The 16986-nt window shown below is 44.6% G+C and overlaps 1 protein-coding gene across 15 annotated transcripts in view; it reads left to right on the forward strand.

Moving 5' to 3' along the window:
• Positions 1–16986, forward strand: part of LOC121291784 (zinc finger protein 271-like) — a 50848-nt gene that overhangs the window by 18139 nt on the left and 15723 nt on the right. For 5 of the 15 annotated variants that reach the window (XR_005946075.1, XR_005946076.1, XM_041213335.1 and 2 more), the window contains one exon: positions 9253–9403. The exons of 6 other annotated variants lie outside the window; for them this stretch is intronic. The gene's annotated coding sequence lies outside the window, so the exon portion shown is untranslated. Of the gene's footprint in view, positions 1–5970; positions 6040–9005; positions 9404–16986 lie in introns of those variants that run through there. 4 more of the 15 variants (XR_005946077.1, XM_041213346.1, XM_041213344.1 and 1 more) reach the window with 4 other exon arrangements.

Genomic DNA, 16986 nt, shown 5'->3' on the forward strand with positions numbered 1-16986 from the left:
TCAGCTGTTTCACATAAACAGGAGAAATAGTTAAAATAGTTTAATATCGTCATAATTACATTATTACCTCAATAATATTATGGAGTTTCTGCTTTATATTTTCATGTATGATAGTGTAAAATGGTGAACTTTTTCTTTTTCTCTCTCACCTTCATAATGCCGGAGGAGGGGAGAGAGAGAGAAAGAGAGGAAAAGGAGAGGAGCAGAAATTCATAACACTCGAAAAGAATCACAGTGATCGTTGCAATCAACTGAACACTGTGATGTTTAACATTAATAGAAGATGCTGAGAATGATCTGGAATATTCTGAAGGATGATGAATATCATAAGCAGTCATACTGTGTTCTGCTAACACATGTCACAGGCCAGCTTCAAGCTCTGTTACCCTCCCACCCAGTTGAGAAACTGATTTTAGTTTAGAACTACATTTTCCAGATGGACACTAAAGACCACAGTTAAACTCAAATATATCAAACGATTTCTTTACACCAAGAAATCCTCACAATTTATGGATTGATCTTTCAAAGATATGAATATCTGAAGAAGACAAGAAAAGCTTTAAGTGCTTTGGGTGTTGGCAGTGGATGTGAGCTGGGGGTGGATTTAAAGTAGATTCTGGGCCAGCAGTCTCCAAGTTAATTGATTATGGCTGATTTGTATGTTAACTCCACTTGGTTCTATATTCCTTAATACCTTTCCTGACATAAATCTCTCAATCCAATTTTACATATTATCTGTTGACATTTCAAAGTAGTAACTGTGTTTGGGGTCTTGGGTAAACTGAAGACAGGAGTTAAAGGGACAGTATTTGCCTGGAAAGTGGAGGTGACGTTGTTCCCTGAGTGTTGGGATGGTGCACAGCTTGGGAGAAACATAGCATTGGTTTGTGTTAGTGGAAACCCAGTGACAGAGTGAGAAGGGGGCTGAACAGGAACTGCCCAGATTGGTTGAGAAGTTAAACAGGAAGTTCCCTGACTGTCACACTGTCTAGAGAAAGAGCTTTGACAATTGTTTCTGGATCAAACTTTAATCCACCCCAGATAGGGCTTGAACCCACAATTCCTGGTTTAGGAGGCCAGTGCCTTATCCAATAGGCCACTGGTGCTGGACATGATGGAGGTTTAGTGACTGTAATTTTGACACTTTGTCTAGATGTAATCGCTGCCAAATTTGATGCCTTTTTGTGGGCCAGCCCTTTCTTTTCATCCACAACCAGATTGGATCAATTCCAAACATTCCAGTAATGAGCTGACAGGATCGGGATTTGCTTTTTGTGTGTCAGTAATTACTGCTGGCAAAATATAGATTGTATGTGAGAAGCAATTGTCTTTCCAGAGGTTTCCTTGCTTGCCCTGTCTCGAAGTTTCAGTGATTTCCCCAACCCAGATTCCCGGCCACCTCCTTGACCTCGCTGTCTCACCCGGTCTCACTACTCTCATCGTATCAATCACAGAGAAGGCCATCTCTGATCACTTCCGTATGTTACTCAGCACCCACATCACCCTTCCACATTCCAGCTCTACCTCCTTCTGTATCTATCACTGGAAAAAAACTTCCCCAATTCACTAACAACTGCACTCTCCAAATCCAAACTGTCTAGGCCTTTGGGCCCCTGTTCACCACAACATTTCTGCAGCTCCTGATTTACTCATCCCCATCCTCACCTCCACCTGAGATGCCCGAGGCCCCAGTAAAACCATTCCCCTCTCTCACTCTGGCCCTTTCCCCAGGTACAAATTTCATATCCACTCCCTTAAGTTCAAAAGACACAGACTTGAAAGGTTATGGTGGACAACTGGTTAACCATCCACTGCCAGTGGGCATCCAGGATGGAGCTTGACTCTGTATCTTACCCATGCTATACCTTCTCTGTGAGTGTTTGATGGGACAGAGTCAATGTGGAGAAGTTATTCCATCCCCATTTTAAATGTGGAGAAGCTATTCTTTCAATTTCATATCCCAGTGTTTTTTAAATGTGATGAGGGTTTCTGCCTCTACCATTCTATCAGTCAGTGAGTTCCAGACCCTCACCACCCTCTGGGTGAAAAGATTACTCCTCAATTCCCCTCTAATCTTTCCATCAATTACTTTAAATCTCTGCTCCCCGGTTATTGACCTCTCTGCTCAGGGAAATAAGATTGAAACAATCCCATCAGCTGCCTCTGCCACTTCCCTCCCTTTCAGTAGCCTGCCTGGACAAACTTCCATTAATGCTCCCCCCTGCCCTGGCCCTGAACTCACATCTTTCTCTAGTTTCTCTCCTATTTTTCCTCATGCCTCTCTGAACTCATCTTGTCCATAAGACCCACCTCCTGTTCCCTCTGCCCTCACGAAACTGCTAATCACCCAACCTCCCCTCCTGGTCCCCATGTTAGCCGATATTGTTCATGGTTCCCTCGATGTTGTCCTTCTCTCCTTTAAATCTGCGGTTATCACTCCTCAAAAAAACTAACCCTTGATATATATAATAAATGACTGGGAACCAGTGAATATGGCCAGTAGGACTAAGAGGAAGGGCAGGCAGGGAGAAATTACTGAACACAGTGGAACTGGGGGTCTGAAATGCATTTGTTTCAATGCGACAAGTATAACAGGCAAGGCAGATGAGCTGAGAGCTTGGATTAGTACTTGGGACTATGATATTGCTATTACAGAGACTTGGTTGAAGGATGGACAGGATTGGCAAATAAACATTCCAGGATTTAGATGTTTCAGGCAGGATAGAGAGGGATGTAGAAGAGGTGGGGGAGTTGCACTGCTGGTTAAGGGGAATATCACAGTTGTACGACAGGAGGACACCTCGGTGGGCTCATGCAGTGAGGCAATATGGGTAGAGCTCCGAAATAGGAAGGGTGCAGTCACAATGTTGGGGGTTTACTATAGGCCTCCCAATTGCCGGCGGGAGATGGAGGAACAGTTATGTAGGCAGCTTTTGGAAAGATGTAAAAGCAATAGGCTTGTTGTGGTGGGTGATTTTAACTTTCCCTATATTGACTGGGAACCGCTTAGTGCTAGATGGTGCAGAATTTGTAAGATGCATCCAGGAGGGCTCCCTGAGACAATATTTAGATAGTCCAACTAGGGAAGGGGCAATATTGGACATGGTATTAGGGAATGAACCTGGCCAGGTGGTCGAAGTTTCAGTAGGAGAGCGTTTCGGGAAAAGTGACCATAATTCAGTAAGTTTCAAGGTACTGGTGGATAAGGATAACTGGAGGCGGATGTTTGAGGGCAAATCAACAACTGACATGCGGGGGGCTTTCAAATGTCAGTTGATAAGAATTCAGGACCGGCATTTCCTGCTAGGATGAAGGATAAGCATGGCAAGTTTCAGGAACCTTGGATAACGAAGGATATTGTGAGATTATTCAAAAAGAAAAGGGAAGCATTAGTAAGGGCTAGAAAGCTGGGAACAGATGAAGCCAGTGGAGAATACAAAGAAAGTAGGCAGAAATTAAAGCAAGGAGTCAGGAGGGCTAAAAGGCATCATGAAAAGTCACTGGTAACCAGGATTAAGGAAAATCCCAAGGCCTTTTATACATATGTAAAAAGCAAGAGGGTAGCCAGGGAAAGGGTAGGCCCATTCAGGGACAGAGGTGGGAATCTGTGTGTGGAGCCAGAAGAAATGGGAGAGATACTAAATGAATACTTCTCATCAATATTCACCAAAGGCAAGGACTTACAATTGATTTGTCTGGGGAAGAGTGTGTAGATAGCCTGGATCATGTTGAGATCAAAAAAGAGGAGGTGTTAGGCGTCTTGAAGAATATTAAGGTGGATAAGTCCCCAGGGCCAGATGGGATCTACCCCAGAGTACTAAGGGAGGAGATTGCTGGGGCCTTGACAGAAATCTTTGTATCCTCACTGGCTACGGGTGAGGTCCCAGAGGACTGGAGAATGGCCAATATTGTTCTGTTGTTTAAGAAGGGTAGCAGGGATAATCCAGGAAATTACAGGCCTGTGAGCCTTACGTCAGTGGTAGGGAAATTATTGGAGAAGATTCTTCGTGACAGGATTTACTACCATTTGGAAACAAATGGGCGTATTAGTGAGAGGCAGCATGGTTTTGTGAAGGGGAGGTCGTGTCTCACTAACTTAATCGAGATTTTCGAGGAAGTGACAAAGATGATCGACAATGGAAGGGGAGTGGATGTTATATACATGGATTTCAGTAAGGCCTTTGACAAGGTCCCTCATGGCAGACTGGTACAGAAGGTAAAGTCGCACAGGATCAGAGGTGAGCTGGCAAGATGGATACAGAATTGGCTTGGTCATAGAAGACAAAGGGTAGCAGTGGAAGGGTGCTTTTCTGAATGGAGAGCTGTGACTAGTGGAGTTCCACAGGGATCAGTGCTGGGACCTTTGCTGTTTGTAGTATACATAAATGATTTGGAGGAAAATGTAACTGGGCTAATTAGTAAGTTTGCAGACGACACTAAGGTTGGAGGAGTTGCAGATAGTGAAGAGGATTGTCAAAGGATACAACAGGATATAGATCGGTTGGAGGCTTGGGCGGAGAAATGGCAGATGGAGTTTAATCCGGACAAATGCGAGGTAATGCATTTTGGAAGGTTTAATACAGGCAGGAATTATACAGTAAATGGCAGAACCCTTAGGTGCATCGACTGGCAGAGGGATCTGGGTGTACAGGTCCCCAGGTCACTGAAAGTAGCAATGCAGGTGGATAAGGTAGTCAGGAAGGCATATGGCATGCTTGCCTTCATTGGCAGGGGTATTGAGTATAAAAGCTGAAAAGTCATGCTGTAGCTGTATAGAACCTTGGTTAGGCCATACTTGGAATATTGCGTGCAATTCTGGTCACCACATTACCAGAAGGATATGGAGGCGTTGGAGAGGGTGCAGAGGAGGTTTACCAGGATGCTGCCTGGTCTGGAGGTTATTAGCTATGAGGAGAGGTTGGAGAAACTCAGATTGTTCTCACTAGAGCGCCGGAGATTGAGGGGCGACTTGATAGAAGTTTACAAAATTATGAGTGCCGTGGACAGAGTAGATAGTCAGAGGCTTTTTCCCAGGGTGGAAGAGTCAATTACTAGGGAACATAGATTTAAGGTGAGAGGAGAAAACTATGGAGGAGATGTGTGGGGCAAGTTTTTTACGCAGAGGGTAGTGAGTGTCTGGAATTTGCTGCCAGAGGAGGTGGTAGAAGCAGGTACGATAGTGGTGTTTAAGAAACAGCTTGACAAATACATGAATAGGATGGGAATAGAGGGATACGGACCCCAGAAGTGCAAAATGTTTTAGTTGACGGGCAATATGATCGGCACAGGCTTGGAGGGTCGAAGGGCCTGTTCCTGGGCGGTACTTTTCTTTGTTCTTTGAACCTTCCGTCCTTGCAAACTACCATCCCTTCTCCAAAGTACCTCCTTGAATGTGTTGTTGCATCCTAAATCCTGGAAAGGGACATGGGATCAGGCGAGGGGGGAGGGACAGAGCAAGGGGTGTGGCACTGCCGACAGGCTGGCAGAGAGGTCTGGTGCGGAATAAGGGATCATTCCCCAAGTCACTCCCCAGTCACAGAATCAATCTGAGTAATGGCCAATTATTTCTCCCTTCGGTTCATCCTGCTCTCCTGTGCCCATTTCTCTTGTGAATGTGCTGATCCTACCACTGCACGTCATTGCTGCCTTGCATGCTGTGGATCTTCATCTTCTGATTTGTTGTCAAACACATCTGAGGCTACACATCCCACACTGATGTCAGTTGGAAAGCTTCCGAGGATGTATTCCTACACTAGAAATCTCTGTCAAACGTTTACCAGGGGGAACTGAGACAGCAGCTGCATAAGTGAGGTTTTATTCAGATGGGACATCTAAATCCCCACCTAATCTGCTGCTCAAAGTTGCCTCCGTTTCATTGGTCAGTTTCCCAAGCTTCAGATACTCACCTTACTGAAGAAATATTTGGATTGGCTGTGAGAGACATCATTCAGAGGGCCCACCCACTCTGCCCATTCTTTCCTCTTCCTCTTACACAGCTGGTTTACTTCCTGCAGGGACTGAAAACCAAGTGAGGAGATGGTGAGTGAAGGAACAGAATTTATAATAATTACAAAACAAAAACAGAATTACCTGGAAAAACTCAGCAGGTCTGGTAGCATCGGCGGAGAAGAAAAGAGTTGACGTGTCGAGTCCTCATGACCCTTCGACAGAACTTGAGTTCGAGTCCAAGAAATATAATAATTACATCACATAATATCCACGCTAATGTTCAGGCAGTCTGACTATCTGTGGGGAATCAGGTGTGGAAATGCCCCTTATGTTGTGTGAGAAGATCCAGCTGAGAGCCCAGTTTACTTGGTGCTTTGTGCTGAACTGTTTGACTGGAGCTGTCTGTGTGCTGGATATTGAGTGTGTTTATTGAAAGCATTTCCCTTCTGATTTACAGACTGAGTTTTGTTGATGGGTCATTACTAAATATGAGAAGGTGAGGTGTAATTATCTGGGAGGTGCAGAGTGTCTGAGGATTCTTACTGATTTCCTATTGTTGAGTTGTGTGGGTGTGTGTTGGGAGCTGGTTGTTATCCTGTGGATTTTGAATGCCCAGTTCTGTCTGTGTTTTGGGAACTGGATGTTTCCTGTCTTTTCAGATCCCTCCAACACCTCCCACCATCCTATCTCTGAATTTTGGAGAGGGTACAGAAGAGATTTACTTGAATGGTTCCAGGATTGAGGGATTACAGTTATATAGATAGACTGGAGAAGCTGGGATTGTTTCCCTTAGAGCAGAGAAGGCTAAGAGGAGATTTGTTCAAGATGTTTAAAATTATTAAGGGTTTAGACAGAGTAAATAAAGAGAAACTGTTTCCATTGGCAGAACGGTCAATAACTAGAAGTTACAGATAAAGGATGATTGGCAAAAGAATCAGAGACGACTTGAGAGAAAATGTTTTTACACAATGCGTGGTTAGGAATTGGAATGCGCTATCTGATAGGATGGTGGATGTAGATTCAGTAATAACCTTCACTAGGTTCAAACCTGGACTCTTTAAGTATGCCCAGTGCTGCTCTTGACATGTATATCTAGTGGTTTGATGATGATCATGCAATATGGGCAGTGCCAAGCTGTAAGATTGTGGTGGAATACAATCCTGCTGCTGCTGATGACTCACTGCATCTCATGGATACCCAGCTTTGGGATTTGTCTTTAGTCTACTTCCCTAGTGATGATTAACATGGTGAAGTACTCATTCATCAGTTGGGAGGGGAGTGGTAGTTTTCCTTGAACTTATTTGACCTGAAGCCATGAGATTCCATAGAGTCAACATTGAGACTTCCCCACCTGCCAGTGGAATGGCATACCCAGGGATGGTGACGGAGGAGTCTGGGATGTTTCCAGATTGATACGATTCAGTGAGTATCACTGCTACTTGACCAATCTGTGGGGCTGCTCTACTCACTTGGGTACTTGTCCTCAGACCTTGGTAAGAGACACTTTAGAGATTTCACTGGGTTGAGATCACCTTAATCTTGTTCTGACACCATGCTAAGATAGTCCAGATCTATTTGATTTTCCTTTTATTATTGGACTTTTTAGTGATTTTTAATAATTGTTTGCAAGTCCACTTCAGAGGGCAGTTCAGAGTCAACCATGTTGTGTGGGGCTGGAGTCACATGTGGATCGGACCAGGCAGTTGTGGCAGGTTCCCTTTCCTGAAGGACAATATTTGGATGTTTAGGACAACCTGAAAGTTTTCATGTTTTGATTTTGGTTCTATTCCACAAATTCCAAAATTTATTAAATTTAGTTTTACAACATGGAGTGGTTAAGGTGAATAGCATAGATACTGTTATGGTCACTTTGACAAATGGACCATAGGCGTCTCAGGTACAGGCCATGATCGTTTATTCAAACAATTGCAAGGGAAGAACCATCTCAATGCAGCTTGAGATAGCACTCTGCTAAATTAAAAGTGTTCAACATATTTATACATTATTGGTCACGTACAAGAACAGTTTCCAGATTCCGATCTCGTCAACATATAGGTTTACATTAAACAGACATCTCTGGTGACAGGTACATGCATCATATGTCCCTATTTTTCACCCAGGTAGAGACCTTCTCTCCTACCTAAACTAGGACCATCTGTTCTTCCCCTATCTGTTGAAGAGCACACTTGATCTTAGCTGTTATTGCCAATGCTCTGACTGCAGTCCGCTCCCAAGGCCTTTCTGTTGTTTGCAGGCCCTAAGGTTGTGCAAGGTTCATCTGGTAACCTTTAACTGCCAATGTGCTTCGTAGCCCTGGTTGCCTGGAGATTTTAAGTAATTCATTCCTTTTCAATAAATTCTCCCTTACCATAAATTCTTACTTACTTTCTTCCCCCTAATAATACCTTTAAGGGAAAAATAGATAAGCATGTGGGGGAGAAAGGAACAAAAGGATATGCTGATAGGGTGAGATGAAGAGTGGTGAGAGGAGGCTTGTGTGAAGCATAAACACCAGCAAATGTCCTGTTTCTGCACTGTAATTCTATGTATGTAACTTTCCATAGTTGGATTTGAACTCTCAATCTCTGGATTGATAATCCAGCACCAGAGCAATTTTGCTGTCATACCTGGAGACACATTTATTGAAATGTCTTTTGATGCCTTCTTTAAAGATTTTACCTGAAGGCCTCAGCCTTTCCCAAAAGCCTGGGCTTGGAGTTGATAGTTTTGCCCAGTGCTGTGGCTGATAGCTGAATTTGAGATGTGCAGTCTGAGTGAGTGCAGTGTATCTAATTTCCCAGGATAAACCAGAACCCTTCAATCAGCTACACTGAAGCAATATTTTCCTTAGCTCCTAGCACTTCCTCCCCAGTATGTTTTTTTGAAATAAGTTTGGAAAATTAGGGGAGAAATTTCAAAATCTGCATTTAATTAACATTTCTCCTGAGTGTTTTTTATATTAAACACATAGTCTAAGGACATGAGCTCATAGTGAATTAATAGCCCACTTTACACTCTGCCCGACTGTCTTTTCCATTGTCCTCACAGTGCCTGGGAAGATGGGGGTCTGGGCAGAGGAAAGAAAGTAGCCATATTGTCTGGTCACTATCCAGTGCCCCTGCTGGAAACAGAGGGTGTGTGACAGTCAAGTGAGCATAAAGAAAGGACTTGCATTGATCCCCCACACAGAGGAATAGCAGACTGGCACTCACTGTAGAACAGTCTCTAACTGAGGAGTCAGCCCCTTCACCAAAGGAGGAGAGGGAGTTGGAGGAAATCATGTTTCCTTTTCCTGTTTTACAGAAGGATTGCACCGTACCACACCAGAGAATACAGAGAGGATAAACCGCATTCTTTACAGCATTACCCAACTTAGAGATGGTTGGACTGTGAAACCATCATCTGCAAATCAGTCAGTCAGGGGAGCTTTGACATATCATCAGATCTGAAACTGGTCAGTGGTGTGGAACCTTCCATCAGAACCAATCTTTCTGAAGGTTCGGCTGTGAGTGATCACCCTCCCAGGGTGAGGCAGGGAAGAAGTGAGAGTGGGCTCCAAGTGTGGTGAGAGCTTCAATCATTCATTGAGCCTCAAGAAGAAAGAAATCGACAAGTTGCAAAAAAATGTTTTGGATTGGGGGGGAGTGGTTTTTAGTAAAATAAGGCAGGATCTGGCAAGGTAGACTGGGAACAGTTACTTGTGGGGAAATCTACAGAGGAACAGTGGGGGGTGTTCCAAAAGGAAATGGGGAGGTTACAGGCTCAACATGTTCCCTCTAGGGTGATAGGAAGAAGTAACAAGCCCAGAGAACCATGGATGACCAGAGATGTTCAGTTTACGATGAGAAGGAAAAGATGGCTTTTAGCAGGTACAAGGGAAGCAAATCAGCAGAGGCATTAGTGGAGTACAGAAAGTGCAGGGTGGAGCTTAAGAAAGCAATTAGGAGAGCAAAGAGGGGATATGAGAAAGCTCTGGCTGGTAAAAGTAGGGAAAATCCCAAGATATTCTATAAGTATATCAATGGGAAGAGGATAACCAGGGAAAGAGTAGAGCACATAAGGGACGAAGGGGGCAATCTATGGGTGGAGCCAGAGGACATTGCTAGGGTGTTGAATGAATACTTTATATCCGTCTTCACCCAAGAGAATGACGTTGAATGTATCGAACACAGGGAGAGAGATTGCAAGGTTCTTGAGCAAATTGATATAGGGAGTGACAAGGTATTGGAGGTTTTGGCAGGCTTCAAAGTGGACAAATCTCCAGGTCCAGATGATTTGTGTCCCAGACTGCTGAGGGAGGCAAGGGAGGAGATCGCAGGGGCTCTGACCCAAATTTTTAATTCCTCTCTGGCCACGGGGGAGGTGCCAGAGGACTGGAGAACAGCTAATGTGGTTCCACTATTTAACATGGTTGTAGAGATAAGCCAGGGAACTACAGACCAGTGAGTCTCACATCAGTGGTAGGGAATCTATTGGAGAAAGTTCTGAAGGATAGTATCTATCTCCAGTTGGAAAGGCAAGGTTCGATCAGGGTTATCAGCAGGGCTTTGTCAAAGGGAGGTCATGCTGAACAAATTTGATTGAATTTTTTGAGGAGGTGATCAGGTTTGTAGATGAGGGCAGTGCAGTTGATGTAGTTTATATGGATTTCAGCAAAGCCTTTGACAAAGTCCCACATGGGAGACTTATAAAGAAGGCAAATGCACATGGGACACAGGGTAATTTGATAAGGTGGATTAAAAATTGGCTTAGTTGTAGGAGGTAGAGGGTGATGACAGAAGGATGCTTTAGTGACTGGAAGCCAGTGTCCAGTGGCATACCACAGGGATCTGTGCTCGGTCCCCTATTATTTGTCATTTATATAAATGACATAGATGACTATGTGGGGGGTAGGTTTAATAAGTTTGCGGATGACACAAAGATTGGCTGGGTGGTTAACAGTGAGGTTGAGTGTCTTGGGCTACAGGAAGATATAGGATGGTCAAATGGGCAGATAAGTGGCAGATGGAATTTAACCCTGAAAAGTGTGAGGTGATACGCAGTCTAGGTTACCGCTTCGGTCTGTCCACAAGCATTACCCAGACCTCCTTGTCCTTTTGAAGGAGTAATTTGACAAGGAAGTATTCAATGAATGGCATGACACTAGGAAGTTCTGAGGAACAAAGGACCTTGGTGTGTGTGTCCATAGATCTCTGAAGGCAGAGCGGCATGTTAGTGGGATGGTGAAAAATGCATATGGGACGCTTGCCTTTATCAATCGAGGCATAGATTACAAAAGTATGGAGGTCATGTTGGAGTTGTATAGAACCTTGGTGAGGCCACAGCTGGAGTGCTGTGTGCAGTTCTGATTGCCACATTATTGGAAGGATGTGATTGCACTGGAGGAGGTGCAGAGGAGATTCACCAGGATGTTGCCTGGGATGAAACATTTAAGTTATGAAGAGAGGTTGGATAGACTTGGGTTGTTTTCGTTGGAGCAGAGAAGCCTGAGGGGCGACCTGATCAAGGTGTACAAGATTATGAAGGGCATGGACAGGGCACACAGGGAGCAGCTGTTCCCCTTAGTTGAAGGGTCAGTCACAAGGGGGCATAAGTTCAAGGTGAGGGGCAGGAGGTTTATGGGGATGTGAGGAAAAACGTTTTTACACAGAGGGTGGTGATGGTCTGGAATGCACTGCCTGGGAGGGTGGTGGAGGTGGGTTGCCTCACATCCTTTAAAAAGTACCTGGATAAGCACTTGGCATGTCATAACATTCAAGGCTATGGACCAAGTGCTGGTAAATGGGATTAGGTAGGTAGGTCAGGTGTTTTCATGTGTCGGTGCAGACTCGATGGGCTGAATGGCCTCTTCTGCCTGTGATTCTGTGAACCGCTGACTCATTCCTACAGGCGGGAGGCTTTTCAAGTGTGAGGTGTGTGAGGAGGGCTCCACAGAGTCATATATACTCCCAACAGGCAAGGTTATCTGATGTACACCTGTTAACATAAGGAAAGCAACATGAAAGGGAAACCATTCATGTGCGAGTTTGTGATAAAACTTCTGTGATGTCTTCCTGACACACCAGAGGATTCACACTGTGAAGAAACTATTCAGATGTGAGGTGTGTGGCAGATCGTTCTCCAAGTCATGGAGCCTTCTGGTGCACCAACGCAGTCACACAGGGGAGACACCATTCATGTGTGAGGTGTCCAACAAATCATTCTCAGTCATCGGCCCTCCATGTGCACCAATGCAGTCACACAGGGGAGAAGTCATTCATGTGCAAAGTGTGTGACCAATCATTCTCCAACCCAGCACACCACCTGGTACACCAACATGTTCACACTGGCAAAAAATCGTTCACATGCGAGGTGTGCAACAAATCGTTTTCACTGTCATGGGCACTGCTGAACCACCAATGCACTCACACGGGGAGAAACCATTCATCTGCAGGATTTGCAACAAATCATTCTTGCGTAAAATGACCCTACTCGAACACCAATACATTCACACTGGGCAGAAGCTTTGCACGTGTGAAGTGTGCAACAAATCATTCACATACTCATCGATTCTCCGTGTACACCGGTGCATTCACACAAGGGAGAAACCGCGCAAGTGCGAAATGTGTGACAAATCATTCTCACAGTCAGGAAAGCTCAGGACACACCAGCGGATTCACACAGGGGAGAAACCATTCAGGTGTGAGGTTTGTGAGAAGGCTTTCACCTGCTATTCTGATCTCCTGATGCACCAGAGGATTCACACAGGCGAGAAGTTCTTCAAGTGTGAGGTGTGCAACAAATCCTCCTCGAAGTCATCAACCCTCGTTGAACACCAACACAGTCACACAGGGGAGAAACCATTCACATGTGAGCAGTGCGACAAATCATTCTCGCAGTTATCGAACCTCAGCAGGCACCAATGCATTCACTAACGAGGTGCACAATCAATCATTCTTGAGGTCAACAAAACTCCTGCTCTAGAGAATCCATATTTGAGAAACCCTTCAAGTGAGGTTTGTGATCAGGATTTTTTGAAGTGTTTGACATCACCAAAGGATTCACACAGGAGAAAAAGTTTTCAAACACAATATTTGTACCAAGACCTTAACCCAAATTTCCAATGTCCTAAGCACCAGTAGACTCACACTTATGAGAAACAATTTGGGTGTGAAGTGTGTGACAAGACTTTCATGCTTCAGAGTATCTCCTCTGACGCCCGGTGTGAGATCTGTAATAAGTCTTCACACAGTTGACAGACCTCCTGGAATATCAGTGAATCCACACGGGAGACAAACCCTTCCAGTGTAACATGTGACAGGATTGTTTAACCTACTCCTCTCTCACCATACACTGACATCTCCACACGGACTTGGAGCCAGGTCACCTGCTTCCTTTACACTGAGAGTTGTCCGTGTTGTTTACCCTCCATTGCTCACCCAGGGGAGCTGTTGTTCCAAAGCACTGCCTCTCAACAGCGTCTGTCTCAAACCTCTCCCACCATCAGTCCAATTGTTTCAAGAAGACCAATTTAACCTTTGACCAGATCACCCAACATCACCAAAAGAAGACATCAATATGTATAGAAGCTCCTGTATAAACTCAGCATCCTTTCAGTGCAATGTCAGGTACAAGTCACTCACTGACTCTCACTCTGACCGAGAAGGCAGATACTCAGTGGTTAGAAAGGCTTCAGCTTCTGATCTACCAGCACAAGCACCCGGGGGAGGAACCATCCCTGGGGTAGTAATGGAGGGACTTCAATTAGTCTCAGCATCTCTGGTCTATGGAGGGAGAGAATCAGCCAGGAATCCCGCCCCTCATCAGTGACTCCAGCTGGGAAGTCAGGGGGAGGGCAGGATGTGTCTCGGCTGTGACAGTCTCCATTGTCTTACAACATTCACTGTCTTTGGTACACATGCTGATTGGCCACTCGAACAGAGCACTAGAGGCCAATCAATGTCCATAGTCTGTACTCCAGGTCAGTACTGAGGATTGGAGGGAATGTGAGAGGACAGCAGCTTGTATTTATAGAGCGCTTTAATACAGTCAAACATCCCAAAATGTTTCATAGAGACGTCATCAGAGAAAAATTAACACCGAGACATAAAGATGTTAGAAGGGGATGACCAAAAATATAGTCAAAGAGGGGATTTAAGGAGGGTCCTAAAGGAGAGGAGAGAGGTAAAGATGCAGTGAGGCTTAAAGAGGGAATTCATTAGCATGGAGCCTGGAGGACAATGCTGTCAATGGTTAGGTGAAGGGAGTGGAGGTGGGAGGATGGACTGAAGGCCATAATTGGAGGAGTGCATAGATCTCGGAGGGAAATAGGGCTTGAGCTGACAGAGATTGGGAGGGAGTGAGGCTATGGGGCAATTTGTACTTCAGCATGAGAATTTTAAATTGGAGGCACTGGCGGATTTGGAACCAGTGTAGGTCAGCGAGCTTAGGGGTGACAGGTGTGTGAGTTAAGATAGAGACCACAGAGTTTTAGCTGACCTGAAGTTGATGGAGGGTGGAAGATGGGAAGTTGGACATGAGAGCATTGGAATAGTCTAGTCTAATCTAGAAGCAACAACAGCATGGATGAGGATTTAAACAGCAGATGGACGAATGCGGTGGTGGGGGTGTTGGAAATGGGCGATCTTAGTGATGGGATAGTTTCTCTCTGCCTACCCTTGCAACTCATTTAATCATCTTAAACACCTCAATTAGATTACGCCTTCATTTTCTATATCCGAGGGAATACAGTCTGTGCAACCTGTCCTCATAATTTAACCCTTTTAACCCCAGGAACATTCTGGTGAATCTACGCTGCACTCCCTCCAAGGTCAAAATATCCTTCCTGAGGTGCGGTACCCAGAACTGAACACAGTTCTCCGGATAGGATCTAAACAGAACTCTGTACAGCTGGAACATAACTTCCACAAGGACATAGTTGGTTTTGGGGAGGAGAAGTTGTGGGTTATCTTTTCTCTTCAGGATAGTCCTGGAGTAATGAGCAGTTTTGGCAGAGGAAAGTAGGACAACATGTTGTCCATCAGATCTGGCGATGGATGGCTAAACCAGTTGTCTGCCAGATACGCTCAAATCTTTACCCCTTGGACTTGAGAAACTGGGAGGTAACCATGAAGGAAGAGAGTAAAGGTAATTTCGGGAACAAGAATGCAGAAGGTGAAAAAGAAGGAGTGGTTAAACCAGACTGACAGCAACAGAAACATTGTGGACGCAGGGTCAAAGGGCAGATAGTTGGGAATTAGAAAGTGCTGTCCAACTCAGCTGTGGGGAGAGAAGAGTGACTTCCAGGAAAGGAAACTGATTGGTCCACGGACCCACGTGACCATTGGATCTCTAACTACTGGTGGGTTTGTATGATGAGAATGAGCACCATCCTGTGTCATGAAAGTTCGATGCCATTTCTGACCATCAGATTTGGGAGCCAGACTAAAGCACATGGATTTTAAAGAAACTTCTGTCTGTAGTCTTCTGAGAGTTTCCCCTGGTGTGAGCGTGTGTGTTAGTAAAGTGAGCCAGCTCTCAGGAGTGGGTATGGGGTAGAATCAGACCCTGCTTTAGTTGATGTGAATTATAGAGAGATCTTCAGGTGAAGGGTGTTTGACTAATACCGTGGGTAACGTTTGTACTCTCCTGTCTGGGAGGTTACTATCCTGAGTATGGTGAGGGAGTTGGGTGAGCCTCTACAGCCCATCATATTGTGATGTAATAACAGTGTGATGTGTTCACCTTACACTCTTCCAAGATTCATTTTATGTTCTGGGAAAGATCTTGAGTCATTTTCAAATATTCTGTTATTTTGGTTGATTCAAAGTTTGATGTAAGTTGAATGTTATGTTGCTGTTTGTCTTCTGTGTTATCAATCTTCTGTATAGATTTGTAACTCTCAATAAATTCACTTTATTTAGCTGTACCCAAACTGATTTGTCAGCATGATGTGTTCCTGTTCACTGGAACAATCAGGAGCCTACAGTCCTGTACACAATATGTTGGTCAATGTCGCTCTGGGCTGGTATACTTTCTCCATAATTGGGTTTATAATTTCTGTTCACAGGAAGCAAAATGTTTCCCCAAGAAAGAAAGACTTGTAGTTACATATCAACTTTCACAGACACAAGGTGTGCTGAAGCACCTTACAGCCAATGGAATGCTCTTTGAAGTGTAGTCACTGTTGTAATGAAGGAAATGTAGCAGCCAATTTGTGCACAGCAAGCTCCCACACACAAGTGATAATGATCAAACAATCTGTTTCAGTGACGTAGATTGTGGGATCCATATTGACCAGGACATCAGGGATAACTCGCCTACTCTTCCTTAACTTCATGTCATGGCATCTTTTACTTTCACCTGAGAGGGCAGATGGGCCCTTGGTTTAACTTATCTGAAAGATGATACCGCTAACAGTGCAGCACTCCCTCAGTACTGCACTGGAATGTTAGCCTTAGCGCTCGAGTTTCTTGACCCGCAACCTTCTGACTGAGACAAGAGTGCTAACTAAGTCACAGCTGACAATAACTCATAATGTTTCTGTTGTATTAGATTCAGTTTCTAAGGGGTTAAGTCCCAAGGTTGTGTACAGAATGCTTCTCCCGTGCAAACTGGCAGCCTGAAAGTTTGATTTGATTTAAAGTGGTAACTAGTTAGAGCTGCAGGTGTCAGTGTTGTCTTTGTGTCTGGGTTCCTGAAGCTGTGACCAGTCCCTGGTGTCATCTGGAATGGACATCTTAAGGGACTGTCTTCAATCAGTACTGCTGATTAACCATTCTGCTTTCATTCACTCATGAAAGTTCTATTGTTTAGGCACAGTTCTAACAGTCTGTCAGGAATAAAACTTGAGGAATAACCGACTCTTCCCAGGAAAGCTCAGTGTTAGTTTTAGTGAGATTTTGAGCTTGTTTTCAAATCTCTCCATGGCCTCTCCCCTCCCTATCTCTGTAATCTCTTCACCCCTCAGTCCTGCAATGGAGTGTCAGCCATGATTTGTTGTGCTCAAGTCCTGGAGTGGGACTTGAACACACAACCCTCTGACTCAGAGAACAAGGT

Source organism: Carcharodon carcharias, chromosome 19 (genome assembly GCF_017639515.1).
Source record: "Carcharodon carcharias isolate sCarCar2 chromosome 19, sCarCar2.pri, whole genome shotgun sequence".
Taxonomy (NCBI): Eukaryota; Metazoa; Chordata; class Chondrichthyes; order Lamniformes; family Lamnidae; genus Carcharodon; species Carcharodon carcharias.